Source organism: Silurus meridionalis, chromosome 8 (assembly GCF_014805685.1).
Source record: "Silurus meridionalis isolate SWU-2019-XX chromosome 8, ASM1480568v1, whole genome shotgun sequence".
NCBI classification, from domain to species: domain Eukaryota; kingdom Metazoa; phylum Chordata; class Actinopteri; order Siluriformes; family Siluridae; genus Silurus; species Silurus meridionalis.
In genome coordinates this window covers 1,727,501-1,750,458 of record NC_060891.1, presented here as the reverse complement: position 1 = coordinate 1,750,458, position 22,958 = coordinate 1,727,501, and the positions used below count along the sequence as shown (strand labels likewise).

At 40.6% G+C, this 22,958-nt stretch overlaps 1 protein-coding gene across 1 annotated transcript in view; it reads left to right on the top strand.

Moving 5' to 3' along the window:
• Positions 1-22,958, top strand: part of nrxn3a (neurexin 3a) — a 303,444-nt gene that overhangs the window by 161,582 nt on the left and 118,904 nt on the right.

The window sequence follows — 22,958 nt, the reverse complement described above, 5'->3', positions numbered from 1 at the left end:
CTTTCCTGATAATACAGTAAAAGTAGAACAGATTTTTTTTCCAGACCCCCGAAAGGAAACAATAATTAATAAAAAAATATCTACACCCATTTAAAAGACGTTGGATCCGGTAGACTTTAAGGCAGAGGCTCATCGTGTACGGTGGTTTTGTGGTTGTCAGTTTCAATCCCTGAGTCCTGAGCAAAGCCTTTAACCCTCAGCTCTAGTTGTATCCTCGCTCTTCGGATAAAAGAGTCTCTCTGAAAGATAAAGGAAAGTTTGGAGGAGTATTACCTTCTCACGCCTTCGGCTTTCCAGCCTTTTAACTTTCAGCTCGTAATAAAACGAGCCGATTCGCAGTCCCTCGGCCACACGAGGAGTTTTTTTCTGAAGACAAAATGATGTGTGGACGTGTACGCCGAGGGTCAGTGAGGAGGAGTTTGGAGATGGGGAGAGACTCAGGAGACAGAAAGAGAGAACGAAACACAGTAGTGTATACTTTGGCTGTATGGAGGTATGGAGTCCCACATTTGTTATTGCTTAGGACGTTTGAGGTGTGAGAGGAGCGATTGAGATGGTTTGGACATGTGCAGAGGAGAGACATGGGGTATAAGCAGGTAGGAGAATGCTGAGGATGGAGGCACCAGGCAGGTGGAAAAGAGAAAGAATAAGGAGGAGGTTTATGGATGTGGTGATGGAAGACATGCAGGTCATTTGTTTAAAAGAGGCAGATGTAGAGGACAGAGTGATGATGCATCGTCTGCTGTGGCGCCCCCTAATGGGAGCAGCTGAAAGAAGAAGAGGAATTCTGCCCATCTTATGCTAAACCATTTCAGTTCTTTAGTGTTTTTTAGTCCATCATTGTTGAAAAATGACATATTCCGTTTAGTAATCAATCCAATCCAATCCCATTTAAACAGAATTGTGACCTTATTAAACCGTAATCAGCATTTTTCAGAATTCTGTGACTGTGAATTCTGTTTTTGATCTGCTGATCGATTTGCACTGCTGCTGATGTTTTGCTTTTGAGTTTATTTGAAACCAGAAAACTCTGTGAGGACAATCTTTCAGGATGCAGTACAGGACATGAAGGGAATCGCTGCTGTGGAATGCAGGAGAGACGGAGCGAGGAAAGGCTCAGAGGCTCACTGGCTGTGCATTTTAAAGCAGCTTCCATAGGGAGATGGAAAGAATGTGTGTGTGTGTGTGTGTGTGTGTGTGTGTGTGTGTGTGTGTGTGTGTGTGTGTGTGTGTGTAGCATGATGAATTTCATATACACTCATCCCACACATTGTTCAGCACTTCTGGCTTTCCAGCAGGCAGCATGTTCATGGATAATCCAGCATTCTGGTGCAACACTCGAGTGTATTATTGATTATAAAGACACCATTTTTTATACTCGACGACGTCACCGCTTGAGCCAGTTTTTTGTTGTTGTTGTTACTAAGCAGATTGAATCCGAATAAAAACAGAATGTATTTCCCGATTCGCTGGACACGCCCTTCTATTCCATAGAAATCCCATTCCGATTGATGTCCAGCTTCATACATTAAGCTTTGCTTCCATATGGGATTTGAACCCACAGCTTTCTGTCACCTGATGTAATTTTCCAACAGTGCAGCGCTCAGGGGCCACAGCTCAGGTCGTTAGCATTGCCATCATTAACGCCGTGTGGCAAGTGGTTTGACCTGAGCTAAAGTGTGTCACGATGCTTCACATACAGAGTGAGATGAGCGCTCATAGCAGAGACTGGCTTTAATATGAGCTCGGCTGCTCTCTGATTTCAGGGGTCAGTACGCTTCAGCCTGTGTGAGAGACAAAGCTTGATGTCTCTTCACTCTTAAAACACACACACACACACACACACACACACACACACACACACACACGCACAAAGAGAGGAAATGCTGGCAGATATCTTTTAATCTGATTGCTGCTCTATTGGATCTATTTTCACTACAGTTAATCAGGGTTTGTGACCAGCGCACGTCACTCGTCTGGAGGAAAGAACTCTAGTGCAGAGAGCAGTAAAGTCTGTTTACACGTCTTCTCACTGAGTCCTGCCAGAGACCGAACACCTTCTCTCTCACTGCTCCCACTGTTTCCATCTTCACCCATTAATCCCCGTTCACTACTCCCTATTCACTACTCCCCGTTCACTACTCCCTGTTTACTACTCCCCGTTTACTACTCCCCGTTCACTACTCCCCGTTCACTACTCTCTATTCACTACTCCTTATTCACTACTCCTTATTCACTACTCCCTATTCACTACTTCCCATTCACTACTCTCTATTTACTACTCCTTATTCACTACTCCTTATTAACTACTCCCCATTCACTATTCCCCATTTACTACCCCCTATTCACTATTCTCTGTTCACTACTCCCTATTCACTACTCTCAATTCACTGCTCCACATTCACTACTCCCCACTCACTACTCCCCATTCACTACTTCCTATTCACTACTCCTTATTCCCTACTCCCTATTTACCATTCTCCATTCACTCCTCCACATTCACTACTCCACATTCACTACTCCCTATTCACTACTCCCCATTCACTACTCCCCATTTACTACACCTATTCACTATTCCCGTTCACTACTCCCTATTCACTACTCCCCATTCACTCCTACACATTCACTACTCACTATTCACTTCTCCCTATTCACTATTTCCGTTCACTGCTCCCTATTCACTACTCCCCACTCACTCCTCCACATTCACTACTCCCTATTCACTACTCCTGTTCACTACTCCTTATTCACTACTCCCTATTCACTACTCCCCATTCACTACTCCACATTCACTACTCCACATTCACTACTCCCTATTCACTACTCATTATTTACTACTCCCTATTCACTACTCCTTATTCCCTACTCCCTATTCACCATTCTCCATTCACTCCTCCACATTCACTACTCCCCACTCACTACTCCCCATTCACTACTCCTATTCACTACTCCCTATTCACTACTCCCCATTCACTACTCCATTCACTACTCCACATTCACTACTCCCTATTCACTATTCCCATTCACTACTCCCTATTTACTACACCTATTCACTATTTCCCGTTCACTACTCCCTATTCACTACTCCCCATTCACTATTTCTCGTTCACTGCTCCCTATTCACTACTCCCCACTCACTCCTCCACATTCACTACTCCCTATTCACTACTCCCCATTCACTACTCCCCATTCACTACTCCCTTCACTACTCCCCATTCACTACTCCACATTCACTACTCCCCGTTCACTACTCATTATTCACTACTCCCTATTTACTACTCCCTGTTCACTACTCCTTATTTACTACTCCCTATTCACTTCTCCCCATTCACTACTCCACATTCACTACTCCCCGTTCACTACTCCCTATTTACTACTCCCTATTCACTACTCCCCATTCACTACTCCACATTCACTGCACCACATTCACTACTCCCCGTTCACTACTCCCTATTCACTACTCCCTATTCACTACTCCCCATTCACTACTCCACATTCACTGCTCCACATTCATTACTCCCCGTTCACTACTCCACAGTCACTACTCCCTATTCACTACTCCCGATTCACTAGTCCCTGTTTACTACTAATTATTGTGTTTTTTTATATTATTATGTTTCAATTCCACATTTAGTCCAAATTCACTGTTCTAAATGATAAACTTCACTCTTCTGGGAAGATGATACACTAGATTTCTGAGTGTGCTTGTTCTTTCCTATGTCTGTTCTCTTAGCATGTTGTACAGTAGCATCTTTCACAATTCTGTGTTTGTACAATCAGGAACCATCACTATGGCAGAACTGTAAATGTGTGCTGATTGGAGGAGAAGGCTGTGAGTGTTATTATGGGATGTCACTCTTTACGCTTCAGCATACTAATGGCTTTTGGCAGGAAGGTGTAAAGCAGTGCTGAGTGCCTCCCGGAGCGGCCCGCTGCCGTGGAGAGGGAGTTTAGATTGAAGTGGAGCAGGGTTTGGCGTTGTTGTTTTGGCGAGCACGTGCGGAAAAAGAGTGAATGATTACTCGTTCACCCGTTCGCCCCTCTGCGGCGCAGCATAAACACTTCATCAGCACAAAAGTTGCCCGTTTTTAATGGATGTAATCAGAGGCTTATGAGTTCCTGTTAGGTTTGGCAGCGATCGTGTTGCTGTTTGGACTGGATGCGGAATTCTGAGATAATGCATCGTGTTTCCGTCTTATCACGAGAACACGCGTTTCCCCTCGCATCCGTAATAAATCACTGTCAGGCGCACGGTGGGAAAATGAGCTCGAAATGTGAAAGCCTGGAGTTCTTTCATGACTAGAACACATCACAGCCGGCTGGACCACCAGCTCCACCGTGCAGATGTCACCTTACAGAAAACTTCTCTTCCCTTTTCTGCCTTCCTTCCTTCCGTCCTTCTTTTCTTCCTATACATCCTGTTACTTCTTTCAATTTTTTCATCACTTCATACATTTTTTTTTTGTATTCTTTTTATCTCCTTCTTCTTTTGTGCCTCTGTTCCTTTTTCCTTCCTTTTTATTTTTTTAAACATCTGTCTTTCTTTCTTTCTTTCTTTCTTTCTTTCTTTCTTTCTTTCTTTCTTTCTTTCTTTCTTTCTTTCTTTCTTTCTTTCTTTCTTCTTTCTTCTTTCTTTCTTTCTTTCTTCTTCTTCTTTCTTCTTTCTTTCTTCTTTCTTTCTTTTTCTTTACATAATTTCTTTCTTTCTTTCTTTTCTTTCTTTCTTCTTTCTTTCTTTCCATTTTACCTTTCTTTCTTTCTTCTTCTTTCTTTCTTTCTTTTTCTTTACATAATTTCTTTCTTTCTTTCTTTCTTTCTTTCTTTCTTTCTTTCTTTCTTTCTTTCTTTCTTTCTTTCTTTCTTTCATTCATCACTTTATCCTTTGTCGTTATTGATTTCTTTAATTTTTCTGTTCTTTTCTTCCTTTCTTGCCCCTCTTCCTTTCTACCTTTCTTTTTCTTTACATAATTTCTTTCTTTCTTTCTTTCTTTCTTTCTTTCTTTCTTTCTTTCTTTCTTTTTTCTTTCTTTCTTTTCTTCTTTCGTTTGGGTCTATGCAGTGGTGTTGGTGTAGAAGAGCGTGTGGTCTCTGCTCTGAGTTGAGAGGGATATCATCCCTTTATCATAGTGTAAGAGAGATGGATGGATGTGTGTGTGTGTGTGTGTGTGTGTGTGTGTGTGTGTGTGTGTGTGTGTGTGTGTGTGAGAGAGAGTGTGATGAATATTTCAGGGCCGGGTGTTAATAGGACGCTGTGGTGTCTGCGTTTCTCCCCCCTGTGCATTATTACCCCATCTTTTATTTAACACACTTATTTGCGGCGCTCGTGTCAGCCGTTACAATGGAAGGCTTTAAAGCTCTCGGCCTTCTCGCGCTCCAGCAGCAGCACGACCAAGCGACACCCAAACGCATCCCAGCCTTTAAAAGCCCAAAACTTGTCAGCGCCTCATTAAATTTGGAAACATTGGCAGATGTTCGGCTTTCCCAGGCACTGATTACACCGAGACGCTTAACTTGGAATCGCACTTAGTGACGGCGGAGTGTGAGACCGAGCCCTGAGCAGGATGGAGCCGGGGGCAGAGCTACTGCTTAAGAAACACTCGAAAAGTCATTCTGGGTTACAGGAACCTCGTTAGCATTAACGACTTTCAGCTTTTTTCTGGATATTTGTTTCAATTATATGCTCTAAAGTTGCCATATGTAAAAGTCACTGTCACTGTGGACATGCAGCAAATAATCAAAAAGAAGATTTTGACCCTGAAATAAGCCCTGCCCCCAGGCACGCTGTTTTTGCCCCACCCCTTTTTCTTAGTTCACAAGGTATACATTATTAAAGATGGCCTGATTTGTTTATTTTTTAATTTTGTTTATTTTTTTGTTTACAAATCGCTTCTTTAATATAGAAAATCATATGCAAATAAAAATTTAGAAATATGATTCATCCATCAAACTCTTGGTGTTGTTTTGGCCTTTTACCTTCTTCACCTTCTGAACATCATGGACGGAGATCAACAATGGACCAGAACAAAAAAAGAAATAACTTCGATACTTTTTGCTTGAAGATCCCCCCCCCCTTGCTTTTTTTTCACTTTGCAAAAACTTTGGATTGTGATTGGTCAGAAGGTGTTGGGTTAACGATGGTTTGTGTGGAAGTCGAGCGTGTGAACATCGCTATAACAGACAGATCGTAGAGCTTTTACTGTCACATGGCTCCAGGCTACTCGCTAACCTGTGCGCTACTCCTCTGTTGTTTGTGCTTTTGGGTCATTTGTCATATTATTCGAAAAGATGCAGCAGGCGAGATCTGAACGCATAATTGCCCAAAGCTGTTGAATATTAATGAGGCGAGCGCAGGAGGAACTCATTCAGGATGTGGCGAAGCTCCGCTCCCTCAGCGACCTTCTCGCTCCTCCACCTGCTTTTGTTATTCCTCTCTTTTATGCTTATTTATTTATTTATTTATTTATTTATTTATTTATTTATTTATTTATCCAAAAGACAATGCAGTGGCTTTCACACACCAGAGACGCTTCCTGTGGAGCTGATTCCATTTAAAGCTGAACAAACGGTAGATTCGATCCAGAAGTTATTCATCGATGAATCATGTGTCCAGATGTTACTAGTAGATGAATCATGTGTCAAGATGTTAATTAGTTGTGCAGATGTTAGTTGTGGATGATATGCCCAGATGTTAGTTAGTTGCCCAGGCGTTAGTTGTAGATGAATTGTTGGTCCAGATGTTAGTTGTACATTAATCATGTGTCCAGATGTTGATTAATTGTGCAGATGTTTGTAGATGAATCATGTGTTCAGATGTTAGTTGTAGATTAATTGTGTGTCCAGATGTTGCTTAGTTGTGCAGATGTTAGTTGTGGATGAATCATGTGCAGATGTTAGTTGTAATGAATTGTGTCCAGATGGTAGTTGTAGATGAATCATGTTTATAGATGTTTGTTGTGGATGAAATTGTGTTTCCAGATGTTAGTTGTGGATGAATCATGTATCCAGATGTTAGTTGTGTAGATGTGTTATTTGTGAATGATCATGCATGCAGATGTTGGTTGTAGATGAATTATGTGTCCAGATGTTAGTTGTGAAAAATCATGAGGACAGATGATATTTGTATATAAATCACGAGGAATCGTGTACAGATGTTAGTTGTGATGAATTGTGTCCAGATGGTAGTTGTAGATAAATCATGTTTATAGATGTTTGTTGTGGATGAATTGCGTGTCCAGATGTTAGGTTTGGATAATTCAGGAGTACAGATGTTAGTTGTAGATGAATCATGTGTCCAGATGTTAGTTGTAGATGAATCATGTGTCCAGATGTCACTAGTAGATGAATCATGTGTCCTGATGTTAATTAGTTGAGCAGATGTTAGTTGTGGATGATATGCCCAGATGTTAGTTAGTTGCCCAGGCGTTAGTTGTAGATGAATTGTTTGTCCAGATGTTAGTTGTAGATTAATCATGTGTCCAGATGTTAGTTGTAGATGAATCATGAGTACAGATGTTAGTTGTAGATTAATCATGTGTCCAGATGTTAGTTGTAGCTGAATCATGTGTGCAGATGTTAGTTAGTGATGAATCATTAATACAGATGTTAGTTGCAGATGAATCGTATTGTTGTTGGAGATATCTACAGATGTGTACATGGCTTTTGGTGGCTATTCAGGGCTGATATGAATCTGAAATGACAGGTGATGATAGAGCAGGGAGATGGAGAGAGAGAGAGAGAGAGAGAGAGAGTGCCGGAGAACAGAGTAAAGCTTGGGGAGAAAGAGAGAAAAGAAAAATGACGATAAGCAGGAAGCAGGTTGAGGTGAACTGAAAGTGCAGACACGATGATGAGAAGATCAGAAAGAGCGGAGCACAATAAAAGAGCATTTCTGTCAGACGGAGAGAAAAAGCGAGAGAACGATGAGAGACTGAACGCGCCACTACAGTACAAACTGCTAGTCTACGCATGTCTACGTTTGAGAGAAGACATGTTTTATTATGCCGTACAGCTCATCCTCACGCCTCCAGGCTTTCTGCCCTTGGATTTTCTTCCTCTGGGTGAAAAAAAAAAACACACCACCACCTCGTTTCTGATATGAATTGTTAGGAAAGTGGAATTAGATTCAGCAGCCGAGCGATCGCTCCCCTCCTGAGAGATGCCGAGGCAGCGCTGGTGCCAGACGCTCCCGGCCTGTCTTATGATGCCTTCTTTCCCGAGCCGTTGATTGTGCATTATCAGTGCCCCTCACACACACTGAAAATTACCTGTACCACCAGGGGTAGCCATGACAATGACATCCCGTTTCCATGGCAATCAAAGGACCCATTGGAAAGTGGTGAGGCCTGTCTCATAGTGATAATAGGGCTACTCATTTCAGTTTAATTGAAAAAAAAAATGCCTTCCAGAAGAAAAGGAAATGGTTCCACCTCCAAAACTGCTGGCAAGGACCCATTCTAGAGATAAAGTGAGAGAGAGAGAGAGAGAGAGAGAGAGAGAGGATGGGTGCAGCACATTGAAAGAAAAATTGAGCAGACTTTCCTGTGACTTCCATCTAAACATCATACTTGAAGTCCTGACATAATGTTATTAAGTTAATAAAGTGAATAATTAAATAGCTCCTTGCTGTATAAAGCGTCTGATAAATTCTTTTTGGAAACTAAACACAGATACTCAGGATATAGGAGGTCCTCCATTTTTGGATGAATTTAGCAACTTTTTAGCAACAGGCTGTTTTTTTTTTTGCTTCCTCAAGCCCCCAAAAGGCAATCGAAATTCCATTCGGACCTCCTCGACACGCTGCACGCTAAACTGTCCGGCTCGGTAGCTGTCGCGTCAACAATGCTAAATATAAATACAAATATATTCATAGCGTTACCATCAAACTGTACTTTTAAACTTCCAAAGTGCAAACTCACAGCATTTTCCACCTCAAACGCTGCAGGTTTCTACACTGAAACTAATGAACTTTACACAGGCTTTAATGAAAGACAGTGTCTGTTACACGGCTTGTATCTAAACAGTAGCCTACCAAGAAAGTCATTGTTCACTGTCTTCCTCCTTCCTTTCACAACTATTTCTCTCGAGAGTTTATCTTTTGGCATCGTCGTGCGTTTAAAAATCACCATCGGTGAAGCTTTTCTCCCGATGCCGTGCAGCTCAGAACACAGGTGAAGTGTGTTTTCATGCCTGGTTGTTTTCAGCGTGACGAATGATTCACATTTCCTGTAGACAGTCCGAGTGAGCGGCAGGTCAAACGTCAGAGGAACATCATCCATATTTATGATGTGGTGCGGCCCGATTCAGTGGGAGCGCATCTGATTTAATATAAAGAGTTTCATTGGTTCACCTGAACCTGTTCTGCAATTTCATTGGTCTAATGTTATGGGGTTCAGTTTTTTGGCTTGAAGTTTGTGAAACCGGGAAAAACCCAGGAAAAATCCATAAATTAGCCGCTTCATTGTTTAAGCCGCGGTTCAAATCGTGGAAAAAAAGTAGCAGCTTATAGTCCGGAAAATACGGTAATATAATTTTTTTCCATTATCATATAATGTCCAATATGTTATTTTTTTGGCTTCTTCTGATTGTTACGACACTGGACATAAGTGTTAAATTTAAATCTTCATACCATATCCGGCGATTATAAACGATGGGTCTTGAATCCGTCCCAGTGTACAAGCAGTTATTATAGAAATCCATTAAAATGAGTCGCTAATAAAAAACAAATACTGATCCACGTTCATGTCAGAAACCCCGCCTCCTTCTTCTGCTCCTTCACGGCCGAACATCCGATTTCCGGCGGAAACGTACGGCCGAGAGCGAGAACTTCACCAGGACGCAGAAGTGTGAGTGAAAGAAAAGAAATAAGCAGCAGCTCAGAGAGAAGTGTTTATAGAGTGGTGAATAATTCACCAGGCACTAAGAGGATTCCTGATCCACTCAGAAATACTGCAGAAATCTCCAACAGCACTTTCTGTTGATTTAACTGCGAACCGTGTGGGAAGCTTTCAGGACGATTGGAGGAAAGGATTCAGAAAGGAACCATGAACTGTAAAGGGGTTAATATGAATTATTGATTCCTTCCATAAGTATTCTACACTTCCACAAACAGAGGAAAGGAAAGGAAAACCGTAGCCTTCACACCTTCCTGCATTTGGGAACGTAGAGGCTGGTTGAATTTCTAAAAGTGCGAAAGTCTGCCAACCGTCGACAATAAATCAATTTCTATTTAGATCACAGAGATTCGAATGCGAGGGTCTAATAGGGCGACGAACAAACAAGGCCGAGCAGATGATGAATGCGAGGTGTGACGTGATGGGCGGCCCGCTATCATGAGCATCCATCTTCCTCAAATCCTGCCTCAGTCTGCCTCAATCAGCAGGCTCCTGTCCAACACACTCAGACGAGCCGCCAAAGAGACGCTCTCCGAATCTAACGTGAACGTGGCCAGGTCTGAATTCCTGGGTGAAGAAAAACAAACAAAAGGCGAACAAGAATTATATCAAATCAATGACTCTGTGGGTGGAAAAAATATCTAAGCATGTATGAGGGGATTTTTCAAACCTAATATCAAACCATTAACTAGAAGAAGGAAAAAAAAAAAAAAACTAACAGCCAAACGTAAAATAAATACCAAATAACATCCAATCATTTAGAACAGACAACTTGCTGCGGCCCCAAACACATAAACAAGTGTAAATACAGACAGACAGACAGACAGACAGACAGACAGGCAGGCAGGCAGGCAGGCAGACAGACAGACAGACAGACAGACAGACAGACAGACAGACAGACAGGCAGACAAACAGACAGGTAAAAAAATAAACTAATAAATACATGGCATCTAAAAATTCTAAAAACTAAAGAAGTGATAATTTCTTACTACATGCAAGAACATTTTTATTAAATAATAAAATCAATAAAAAGTCAAATAAAATAAATTTAAAATAATAAATAAATAAATAAAAATTAACAAAAAAAACCCTCTATAAATAAAACTATTAACTGTTTATATGTTATTAAAATATCAAATAAATACAATATTATTCATATTATTAAATATATAATTATATAGTATTCAGGTATACTGAGACACCCGACTTTTCCAGACGAATTTAATTCTTCCCCAAACTGTAACCACAAAGTTGGAGATGTTTTTGAATGCAGTAGCATGAAATTCTGCGTTGACTTGAACTAGGAGACCCAAACCTGTTCCAGCATGACATTTGCCTCAATGAGTAGAAGATCTCCTGCTGTAGAACTCCAACCCTATGGAACATGAATGGCCTCCTCACCTGACCTTCATCAGAACCTGACTTTACCAAAACCCCTGTAGGTCAATAGAGATCAAATGTGGAATGTTCAAAGAGAAGAACATACCATCTTAATATTTTGGCCATACAGTGTATATCAGTTTTAGAAATGTAAAATTTAATGAAACAAAACTTTTACAAGAATTAAAAAAGAGAATTGTTTCAGGGTTGTAATGATATAATCAGTCGTGTACAGGATCCTGATGAATTTGCGTCCTCCGACTTTCGAACGCTCGTATTTCACCTGGTGACACGGCTATAAAAGAGATGCAAAAAACACGATTAAGGCACTCTGTCATACCTGTAATGGCTTTGAGATGAATGTCTGATGGAGGACCTGCGACGTGCGATACGCTGAAAAGTCTTGATAACGAACCGGAGATCTTTCTTTCTTTACCAGATCATTTGTTAACTGAAAGCCCACGTGCAAGTCTTTCATTTTTTCCGGGTTTCAATTAATGGTATTAAATTCACTGATTGCTGTCATTTGGCATTATATCTGATTTAAATGTTTATTTCTGTCATGAGCGTAGGGATAAATCCCAAAACAGTTTCTGAACTGAAAACAAGGATAAAAAAAGGGAAAGTGAGTGATGATAGAAGTGGAATTACAGAGAATAAGGGACCGGTGTTTTCTGAGTGCAAAAAAAACCCCTCAGAGTGGATTTCTTATTATTCTCACTGTTATAAATCCATCCTGAGGCTCTATCCACTCTTTCTTCATTCTGTTCAGTCTGTTTGAATCAAACCCTGGTGTGTTCTTGTCCTCGTCTCGGTTCACAGCAATCACGCTCGGATCCCAAAGCATTAACGTTCAGGTGAACTCAAGTCCAAGAGAAAGTGGCTCGACCCAATCGACTCAAATGCAAGAAGGGAATCGGATACGCCTTGCGTTTGGGTTTTGGGATTGCGAGCCACTTTAATTGAGCCAAAGCTCAGAGTTATAGCACTACAGATATGTTCTTATAGATTTTGGATTAAATATAATAACAAGACTAATAACAAGATTAACCGTTCAAATCTTCACTCTTATTACAAATCCCTGATTTCTTAATTTTTATGTAATGAATTCCTGACTTAACAAATCAGCGCCTCCCGTTTCCCTGTGCTCGGGCGAATACCGTTTTCTGTAGACGCCATTTGGATTAGTGAATAAATCAATCACAGTTTGAAGCCGAAACCAAATCCAGAATTAGAGAACATTTTAATAAAATAGGTGTGAAAGCATCCTACAGACTTCAATGTCATCGTTCAGGTGATTCACAGAACTGCTCATTTTTCATGATAAATGTGACCGCAGTGTTCCTGTGAGTTATTTTGTTCATTAATTTGGTGATTGATGCTAATAAAAAAGATGTCTGTAGTAAAAAAGTGATAGATCAGTGGTGAAGATGTTGGACTTGAGATCGGAAGGTGACGTGCAAAAGTGCTTAATGATTAAATCAACACAGGTTCGCACGGGTGCAAACGTAGGATACCATCAGCCGAAAACAAACAGGGAAAATAAGTGCTAGTTTAAGGGTTTCAGGAAGAGGTAGGTCTTTACCCGACATTTGAAGGTCAGACATCTGGAAGTTCTTTTTACCAGTTCAGTGCCAGAACAGAGAAGAGTCTTGGTGTATACCTGCCTCTTACCCTGAGAAATGGTGGAACCAGTCGAGGAGTAATAAGAGCTTTGAGGTAACAGGGTGCTGGTTCATTTTTAGCTTTGTAGGCAAAATCAGTGTTTTGAATCTGATGCATGAATGCAGCTAACGGAGGCCAGTGGAGGGAGCGCAGCAGTGGGGTGGTGTGGGAGAACTTGGGCAACTTGAAAACAAGTTGCGATTATAAGGATGATAAATTGCATTCAGAGGTACATGTAGACCTGCCATTAGAGCAAATCACATCTCTGCCAAGCTGCCACTGCTGGGCTCTTGAGCATGGCCCTTAGACCTCAAGTGCTTTGTGGTATAAATGAGATGCATGTGGGCAAGAGTTGGTATCAAAACATTTTCGAGACTCGCTCAGTATTCACACTATCACCTTCAAAATAGTCCCCTTGCTCATTAATACAGTCCCCCTGGCTTTCTTCTGAAATGTGCCCTGGAAGTCTTCTTTTCCAAGCGTCTCAAGCACCTTCTAGGATTCACACCAGATCTCCGCAACGGTGTCAAAAAACAAACCTTTAAGCTGGAACTTCATCTTTGGGAAGGGGGCGAAGTAGGGGGGTGAGTAGGGTAGGTGGAAAAGTGAGATCGTGTTGTTTCTGGTGAGAAACTCACATGTTAGGAGAGCTTGATGACAAGGTGCATTGTCATCCTAGTGCTCCTTGTTCATGATTAAATCGCAGATATAGAAATTCACGTGGTCAAAATAGCATCAGTTGTACAGCTCCTGATGTGCACAGTACCATGTTTTTTTGGCACACTGACTTGTGAAGGTGGGTGCTTCCTGTGACTGCGCGTATATACCACCTTGTAAGTCACTCTGAATAAGGGCCTTTTATAAATGCTATAAATGTAAAGCATAAATTGTTGGTTACGAAGTCATCAAGCTGCACTGCTTCTTCTCTGTATGCAGCTTCTTTATGCCATGATATTGAGATTCAGACGAGAATTAGCATCATGATGGCCTGAGCACACGCCCCTGAGGGACTCAGTCAGAAGTCTCAGTAAAGGAGATGATTTTAAAGTGTTTCATTAACATTGGCGAGATTGAAGGCTAATGTTTCCTCCGTACCCGTAGCAGTATATATTTTGCATAAGCATCTTTCTCAGGGTTGTAGCGTTAGCCGATTATCCATGGCGGATTAGCCGCGGCAGTCTGAAACCTCTCGAGATTTGGATGTTGCTCCTGGACCCCAGTTCCTGTGCTTTGGCTCGCACTCGAACCCAAACTGTACCTTGTTTTAATATCGACGTGTTTAACACGGAAAGAGTGATTAAACAAGCGGAGGGAAAAAAAAAAACGAGGACTAATAGGATCCACGGGCAGTCGTAGGGGTTTGTATAATCAAGGAGCTGTGGTTGGTATTGTGTGTGTGAAATGATGTGTAGTATCGCGTTAAATAAGAAGAGATCATTTCATTTCGCAAATCAAATAAAGGCACGAACCCAGGCGCTCGAACGAACACGTTCGCGTATATTCGCGTGAGGGATGTATCGATGTCTTCGGGATCGTTCATCATCTTATTACCCGCTGAGATTCTTTGCTCGCCGTCGGCTGCTAATAGCAGTTCAGCACTGCGCTCGCGAACACAGCACGATCTATTTATGAAATAAATCAGCCTGCTATTGTCAGCCCTGAGCAACGATGCAATCAAAATCAATGGGCTATGGAGATGCAAATAGGTTTTTCTTCCTTTTTTTTCTTTTCTTTCAACAACAGTGTGGAGAGATACAAATGTGTGTGTGTTCTTTAATACGTGAGGTTTTTCCGTTTTCCGTGAGCACTTCCTGTCATACTTTTCATTTCCATGAGCTCGCATTCCTCCGCTTGTGTCTACTGACCCATTGAGAGGTAACAGGATCTCTCTGGGCGTCCCGACACCCCTCACACACTCGCCTCTCCGCCTGATTAACTCGCCGCCGAGCAAACCCAACGCCACGTGTTCGTTTTTGAGAAATGAAACGATTATATTCTAACCTGTGCTGTCGGCTTTAATTTTTTACCCGACGTCCTGCTGCACGTGATCGTATGAATCATCCTTCACGCTGACGCAGCGCCGTCCTTATGGTAGATGTTGCTCGGGATACAGCGTAATTGGATCTTTTTTTTTTTTCTTTTCATTTTTCTTTATGGCTAACATGTTTCTACTCAGGTCATATATCCAGAGACGACTCGATTCTTTTTTTTTTCTCTGCATGTAATTAAAAGTTAAGCATCATCCATATACCACAACTTCAACTATCTAAAGTTGTGTATCTCATTAGCATCTTATCTGCTCCTAGATGTTTAATAAACAAATTTTGCCTATAGCTATTTTTGATGTAGTGCGTGTCATGGTGGTGGAAGACGCTGCGACGCGTTGATTATGTAGAGAACTACTATAGAGAACACAACATGTCCATGTGGTGTGATTAGGAACCAAAATGATGTGCTGACTTTTCTAAAGTCTTGAAACTTCAGTCGAGTGGAACTTAAGCAGGTTTTAATTTCAAATAAAATGTCCGATATATTCATCCACTTTTGTTATGTATGTGTGTATGTGTTATGATGGTTTCAGAAGCATGGAGATGGTTTTAGATTGTAGTTAATATGATTATGAATTTCTGATGCTTCTGACTGCAATTCCCATGTCTCCATCGGAGAGCAGTGAACATTAATGGGACATTCGGTGTCACCCAGGTGAGGACGAGTTCTCTTATGAGTCCGGTTCCATTCAAGGTTTCATCCTCGTATCGTCTCAGAGCATTTTTACCTCTGGATAGTTTATAAGGAATAAATGTATGGGCAAAACATTGTGGAAACTTGATTATGGGATTTGTTTGTGCTTCTTTTTGAACATCCGATTCCACATGTAGTCCTTATTTGCTCTTATAATAACCTCCCCTCTGGTGGGAAGATTTTCTGCTAGATTTTGTGTGAGATTCATTCAGCCACAAGGGTGTCAGTAAAGCAGGGTACTGATGTAGGTGCGGTGAGAAGGTCTGGGGTACAGCGGTCACATGTATTGTTTAGTAGGGTCGGAGATCTGTAATTTCAACTTATGTAACGGTGATCTTCATGGAGCTGGCTTTGTGCACGGGGACATTATCATGCTGGAACAGGTTTCCTATGGCTGTCAGATGTATTTTCTTTTTCTATATCTTGTAAAACTTATAGGTATAAATTTAAGATGTTAAATCTGAATCTATTTCTGTAAAACTGCTTCGTGACAGAGTCCACTGTTCAGAATGCGACCTTTGGTCAGGTGTAATAAGCAAGACTGAGTGTTTACTCAATGATGTGAGCGCAACAGGGACTTCTAAAAGTAAGCGAGGGATCAGATCAGGACCTCGCAGTGAGATCATCAGGAGCAGAAATTCACAGAAGGATATGGTGTGTGTGTGTGTGTGTGTGTGTGTGTGTGTTTGTGTGTGTGTGTGTGTGTGTGTGTGTGTGTAGGTTAGTGATGAAATGATTCGTCCATTTTGAATAAATCTTTAATGTGACTCAGAAGAACGAGTCATTTCTAAGAGTCAATCTGAAATCTCCATTAGTTATGTACAGGAAACCGAATTGACTCGTTTACCTCTCCATTTTTCTAGACCGAGTCGTTCGTTCTTTTGTCACGTGACAATGCTTATTGAAAATGCAACATTTTATTCGATTTTATAATCAAAGGAATAAAATGAACTACGACTCAAAATTTGATTCGTTTATTTTGATGAACGAAAAAAATATTAATTAAAATTAATATAAACAAATATATAATATTATAATTATCATATAATATAAAAATAAATATATATTAAATTAAAATATTAAAATTATCCAAAATTCGCTATCACTGTGTTTGTGTGTGTGTGTGTGTGTGTGTGTGTGTGTGTGAAAGTACTCTGAGGAGGATGACCTCTGCTGGTGTGGAGGTGTCATGGCATGATCCGGTGTTTCACAAGTACCTTTAGGAAGTAAGAGCCTTGTATTGACTTGACTTTATTGTAAAATAAACCACGAGTCCACATCAGACACTTCACTCACCGGCTCTGTGGACAGCAGAGGAAATCTAATGTACGTCCTCTTGTAGAGTCTCATCAGTAGCACTCTGACACTTCTAGCTGAACTTAACTGAATCAGTAAGGTCAATATCCAAAAAGTATTTTCCCCAAATAAACACAATTAATATTCATAAACAGATATAAAGATATTTGGCAGCCTAAATCTTAACAGCTTTTTAGTCACAAAAAAAATCACTGTATCTAATTTTCGATCCAATTCTGTCTCCAGTGAAGCAAGCAGATGTCATCCGTTATTACCTTTCTTTTTTCCAAAATCAATGCATTAAACCTCTAATTAGCCCCAAATTAATAATGATCATTTAGCATGTCAATTACGAGCTGAGCACAAGCCAGAGGGAGCTCACAAACAGAATGGAAATGAGGTTCCGTAGCGTGGCTTAGCATGTGGGCAGCTAATAATCGTATCCGAATCCAAACTTACGGCCCACTGTGATTCCTGCCTGCGCTGACAGGATAGAAACGACACCACGAAGCTACGGACATCAAACCTGAGTACGAGCATGCCTCCGCAACGGGAGAGCTATAACAACAAATGAGCTGATTTCCAAGTCCAAATTTCCAAAGTTCAAGTTCGATTGTAGCTTTACAGCTCGTTGGAGAGTTTTTTCCAACAGCTTTGGAACGTTTCTATGAAATCTGAAGCACCTTCTGTTTAATCCTTTATACGTTCATAATAAGTTTGTTCCTTCATTAGTCCTCATTTCTCATATTTAATAATTAGGCTGGTTGTTCAATGTGTCACGTGACCTTATGACTGTTGCAGCGTTAATGGCGTACAGGACGGGTGCCAATATAAATGCTCAACGTGTCGATTAAGAAACGCACAATACACCTGACAGCTTTGTGTGAATATAGAATACGCGCAATCACCTTTAGAAGATATTCCTTTTAAGCATGTGCTGCATGCGAAAGTTTGTGCTCCCCTCGGTTACGTGAATTGCGGTGTAGCTACAACAAATTTTATACAAATGTTATACAAACTGTAGAACTGTGTAAATATTGATTAATAAATAAAATAAAAATACTGGTTATATTATAATATTATGTACTGTTTTTGAATTATCGTTCACACATTTCTACCTAGTTTCCAATGTTGCACATTGTGTTAGCATTTGCGTAGCAAAAGTGGTTTGCAAGCTGTAAGATGTGATGATTATGTATGCGATTCACGTGTAAATAATCTCCTCGACACTGGCGAGTGTCATAACAACCTCTCGATGGGTTCATCCACAAGTCGTAGCGAGCGCCAGAGTTATAAGACGTCTCTGTACAGGTATTGTTTTCTTTTTTTTTTGCCAGAAAAGATCGTCTGTCTTCTGTGTAGCATATTAATCAAATAGAACAAACAAATCAAGAACACAACCTCTAAAAGGGACTCAGGCGTCCGATTTGTCAGCTCCAGGGACCTCATAAAGCGAAACTGAGACGCTCCTGAGAGCTACTCACGACACTCTCTTTATTTACACGCTAACTACATGCTAATTGGTGTGAAATTGAAAGGATTTCCTGCAGCTCGAAGAACAACTCTCGTGTTTAAGAGACGTTTTCTTGTCAAACTTTTGCACCTCGTTGCATCGACACCAGAAATTGTGTTGTGGATGAAAGATGACCCTGGAATTTGTAAATGTCCAAAGGGAAACTTCAAAATGATATTGTAGGAACAGGAAACAAGGACTGAAGAGGGAAATGTGGAAGTGAGGACCAAATCAAAACTCAGGAGGGTTCTGAGTGTGCAGGGTTGAAAATCGGCTTTAAATCTTACTTCATACAAGGAAGAGCTGCAAATCTCCATCTTCCATTTGCACTTAGCGACTCAGCACACACTTTCCATCCTGATTTCTGTTTGACTGATAGTGCGAGTTGTAGGAAAGCGGCGTAATAAAATCTCTCAGAGTAAAAATAAATAAATAAATAGAAAGACTGATGTAAGTGATGAGCAGAGTTCAGCAGCACCGCCGCTTTCTGCCACGTGTACCGTTATGTAACGCTGATGTTGATTGATGTGACTTGTTTAAAGCCGGCCTTTTTGACACGCGGCACACGTTTTATACGGTTTCATCGGACGAGCTTCAGCCAAATTGTCGGAACACCTGCTTTTAACGTGGCAGCATGTTTCTAAGGACGCATTTAAACGCAGCCGTGCGCCGCAATCGTGCCGCCGAAAGAGTCATGGTTTTATACACTCGCTTCTATACGACTAACTTGACAATGTTATGTGTGTGATATTGAAGAAAACTGATGGACATGGATACAATCTAAACTAATTTAAAGCTTATATGTATTCCTGGTCTAATAAATCATGACAATCCACAGAAGGTAAAATTCTCAGACATTATTATTTCAAAGGAACTTCTACTCTTCTTCCTGGAAGATTTGTGCTCATTCATTCAGCTACAGGTGTGTTAGTAAAGTCAGGTACTGATGAAGGTGAGAAGGTGAGAAGGTGAGGAGGCCTGAGGTGCAGTCAGCGTTCACATTTATCCCAAAGGTGTTCAATTGGGTTAGGAACTTTAAAGCAGGAGATCTTCCACTCCAACCCTTGGATCTTTATGGAGCTTCAAGGAAAACTTTCATTCAATCGCATTTAAAGATACAATTGTGTGTCTCCAAGAGCCACATTCCGCTGGAAAGGTCAGGTGTCCTAATACTTTTGCTGATGTAGTGTATCTCAAATTTTACAAATATTAGATCGATTCCTGACAGTTTGGTGTTAAAGTGCTATCACGGCTACGAGCTCCACGTCTTTAAATAAAAAAAAATACCTTAGTTTTTGTGGCTGTATCTGTGAATTGCTCTATTATAAAATGTTTAAAGTTGAAAGTGATTATTAATTATTACACGAGTCTGGAAAAGACTTAAAAAAGAATTACAATTCTGCGATTAAATCAAATGGAAAGATTTATGTGTGTAATATTTTTTATACACAACATGAAAAATCTTCAGGAAAAAAGTCATTAGCAGACTTCGGAAGGGAACCTGTGAAACTTCCAGACGTCTCGCACTCTGACACGTCACCGTCGCTAGCTGAGAGGTCACACGTACACGTGAGATTCACTGGTCAGAGTAATAAATGTTAATGAGATGAAGAATTCTGACAGGTTTATAAATGCTAATCAGTAGCATGATCTCCGGTATTTACCCGAGCCGATAACTAACGCCGTCCCGGTACTTTTGTAACGATTCGTGTTGGGGAATTTGGCAGTGTTCCTACTGTAGGGTGGTGGTTTTGACACCAAATTTGCGTTTTGGGTAAAAGTTTCAGGGATCATTTATAGATACCGGTCACCAAGGCGCTGTATAGAAGGAATGAAAACGAAACACGATGCGATCTGATTTTTATTCGATTCAACACGATGGGATTCAATGGAAAAAATATGATGCTCTGCAATTCACTATGGTTCCGACAGGCAGCAAATCACCCATTTATTTAAGCGCCTTCTGAAATTAAACCAGGCGTTTTTTTCCTGTTGTGTCTGCAGGAAGTTACAGCTCTACCTCTGCCATGTTAATCTGTATTCTATGTGACTCTCGGAACTCTAAGTAGTGTTGCGATGAGTCGTATTCACGAAGCTGCAGCGGTGCTCGAAGAAAAACAGTTTAACGAGGAGAAATCAATAATTCTATATGAATGAATTGTTTTTTTTGCTACGTTTTTGCTACGCTAAAAACGATGCATCACGTCGTTAACGTTTATGCCGATGCACCGACGCGAATCGCTGAATCTTACCGTCGTGATCGATACTGTAACTACAGCTAATCGGCTTCCCATGTAGTCTTTCCATGAGTCTGAAATTTCTGCACTTTTGTGAGGTGAACTTGTGCCAGAGATTTTGCCCAGACATTTGCTAAGAGTGAAAGTCATTACGAATGTGCAGTGTGTGCACTTGTGCTCTGTATGTACCGTGTCAAGCTTGCGGCAGAGGAGAAGGTGGAAGCGCGTTACTGTAAATGACAGCGTGTATACGTGCGAGACCTCTGGCCATGTCCTGTCACCGGGTCGCATGTGCAAAGACATAATTACCACTATGAGCTTGTACGGGTTCTCCATCCTCCTGACCCGGTGCTAAAGTTCAAACTGTCATCCTGCTCTCCGTCTCCCAGCACTTATCCACGCAGGAGAGCAGAACGGCAGCGCAAGGTTCGCAGCTCAGAGCATCGCCCATGGCGACTCGTCTCCGAGGTGCTAGCGCTGACACGGCCAGATTCGGCCCTCATTTACATTTACGCCACATCTACACCCGTACAGAAGGATACCAACAAGAAACAGACAAGCAGAAGGTTCAGGATGGTTTATACCTCAAACACCGTGACTACAGACTCAACATCCACAGACATTTCTTTACTAATCATATCTATATGATGTTTGTTTATACGTCTGGAAATGTGGCGTTTAATATTTATAAAATGATATCGAAAATATATACGGAGGGAAAATACAAGTTGTATGGCAACCTTTTATAATATTCATAATTAAAAGGTCAACAATAAAAAAAAAATTATAATAAAATTATTACATTAGATAAAAATGACAAACTTGCAATATATTTTTATTAAATTTGCCCTTACTTTATGATCATTATTAAAATAACAATTTTCAAAAAGAAATATACAAATTTCAATGATATGTTACAAAGAAAAGTGCACTATACAGCCAAAAGTTTGTGGACACCTGACCATAATATTGGTATATCGCATCCCATTTTAGTTCCCATATATACTGTAGTTAGAATGAGGTCCACTCTTCTGGAAAGATGTTCCACTAGATTTTATGGGGATCCGTATGAGATTTAATTCAGTGACAAATTGTTAGTAAAGTAGAAATGTAGGTGAGGTGAGAAGACCTGGGTTGCAGTGGGAAGATCTCTATAGCAGGAGATCTTCTAGCAAATCCAACCCATGTAAAACAGATCTTCATAGAGCTGGCTTTGTGCACAGGGGCATTGCCATGCTGGAACGGGTTTGGGTTCAACTGGAGGAAAAGTTTGTTTGTTGTTTTGAGACTCACATATGGCTGGAGAGTCAGGTGTCCCAATACTTTTGGCGTCAGATAAATAAAGTTTAATGATCTGGGTGTGTTGATGATTTTCCAGTAAATTGAAGTGCTATAAAACAAATCGGATTATTTATTGCAACTGTATTTATTTTCTAACTGCAGAAACGACAGGAGTCTCAGTAGAGAGATTTTCCGCAGTGCAGACTGATTATTTCTCTCACATCAGGATACCAAAGCGCTATGAGTGTATATCAGATCTGCAATGTAACAAATTCTCATTAACAGCTCATGAAGTGTTGATTACGCACCATCCAAGACACAGGATGCTGGGTGTTGATTGTAATTTGAATGGCAAGTTGCCAAATGATACTCGGTCTGTACACATCCCTAAAATAATCGCCCAATAAAGGCAGATCAGGGCGAGAAGCTTGGTTCTCGATTTTGTCTCGATTTTGTCATTTTTAAACCTGTGATCTTGATTCTGTAGTGTTTCAGGTTCGGTTTGAATTTGAAACATATCTGAGCTCCTGAACACCACATCATACAGACAAAAATCATCATCATCAACATTATATCATATAAAGAAATATCAACAGTATTAATCCTGTTAATGATGATGATAATGAACAAAAATCATCATCATAACATCATATACACAATAATCTTCATCATCATCATCATCATCATCATCATCATCATCATCACTACATCATATAAACAAGAATCTTCATCATCATCATCATCATCATCATCATCATCACTACATCATATAAACAAGAATCATCATCATCATCATCATCATCATCATCATCATCATCATCACTACATCATATAAACAAGAATCTTCATCATCATCATCATCATCATCATCATCATCATCATCATCACTACATCATATAAACAAAAATCATCATCATAACATCATATACACAATAATCTTCATCATCATCATCA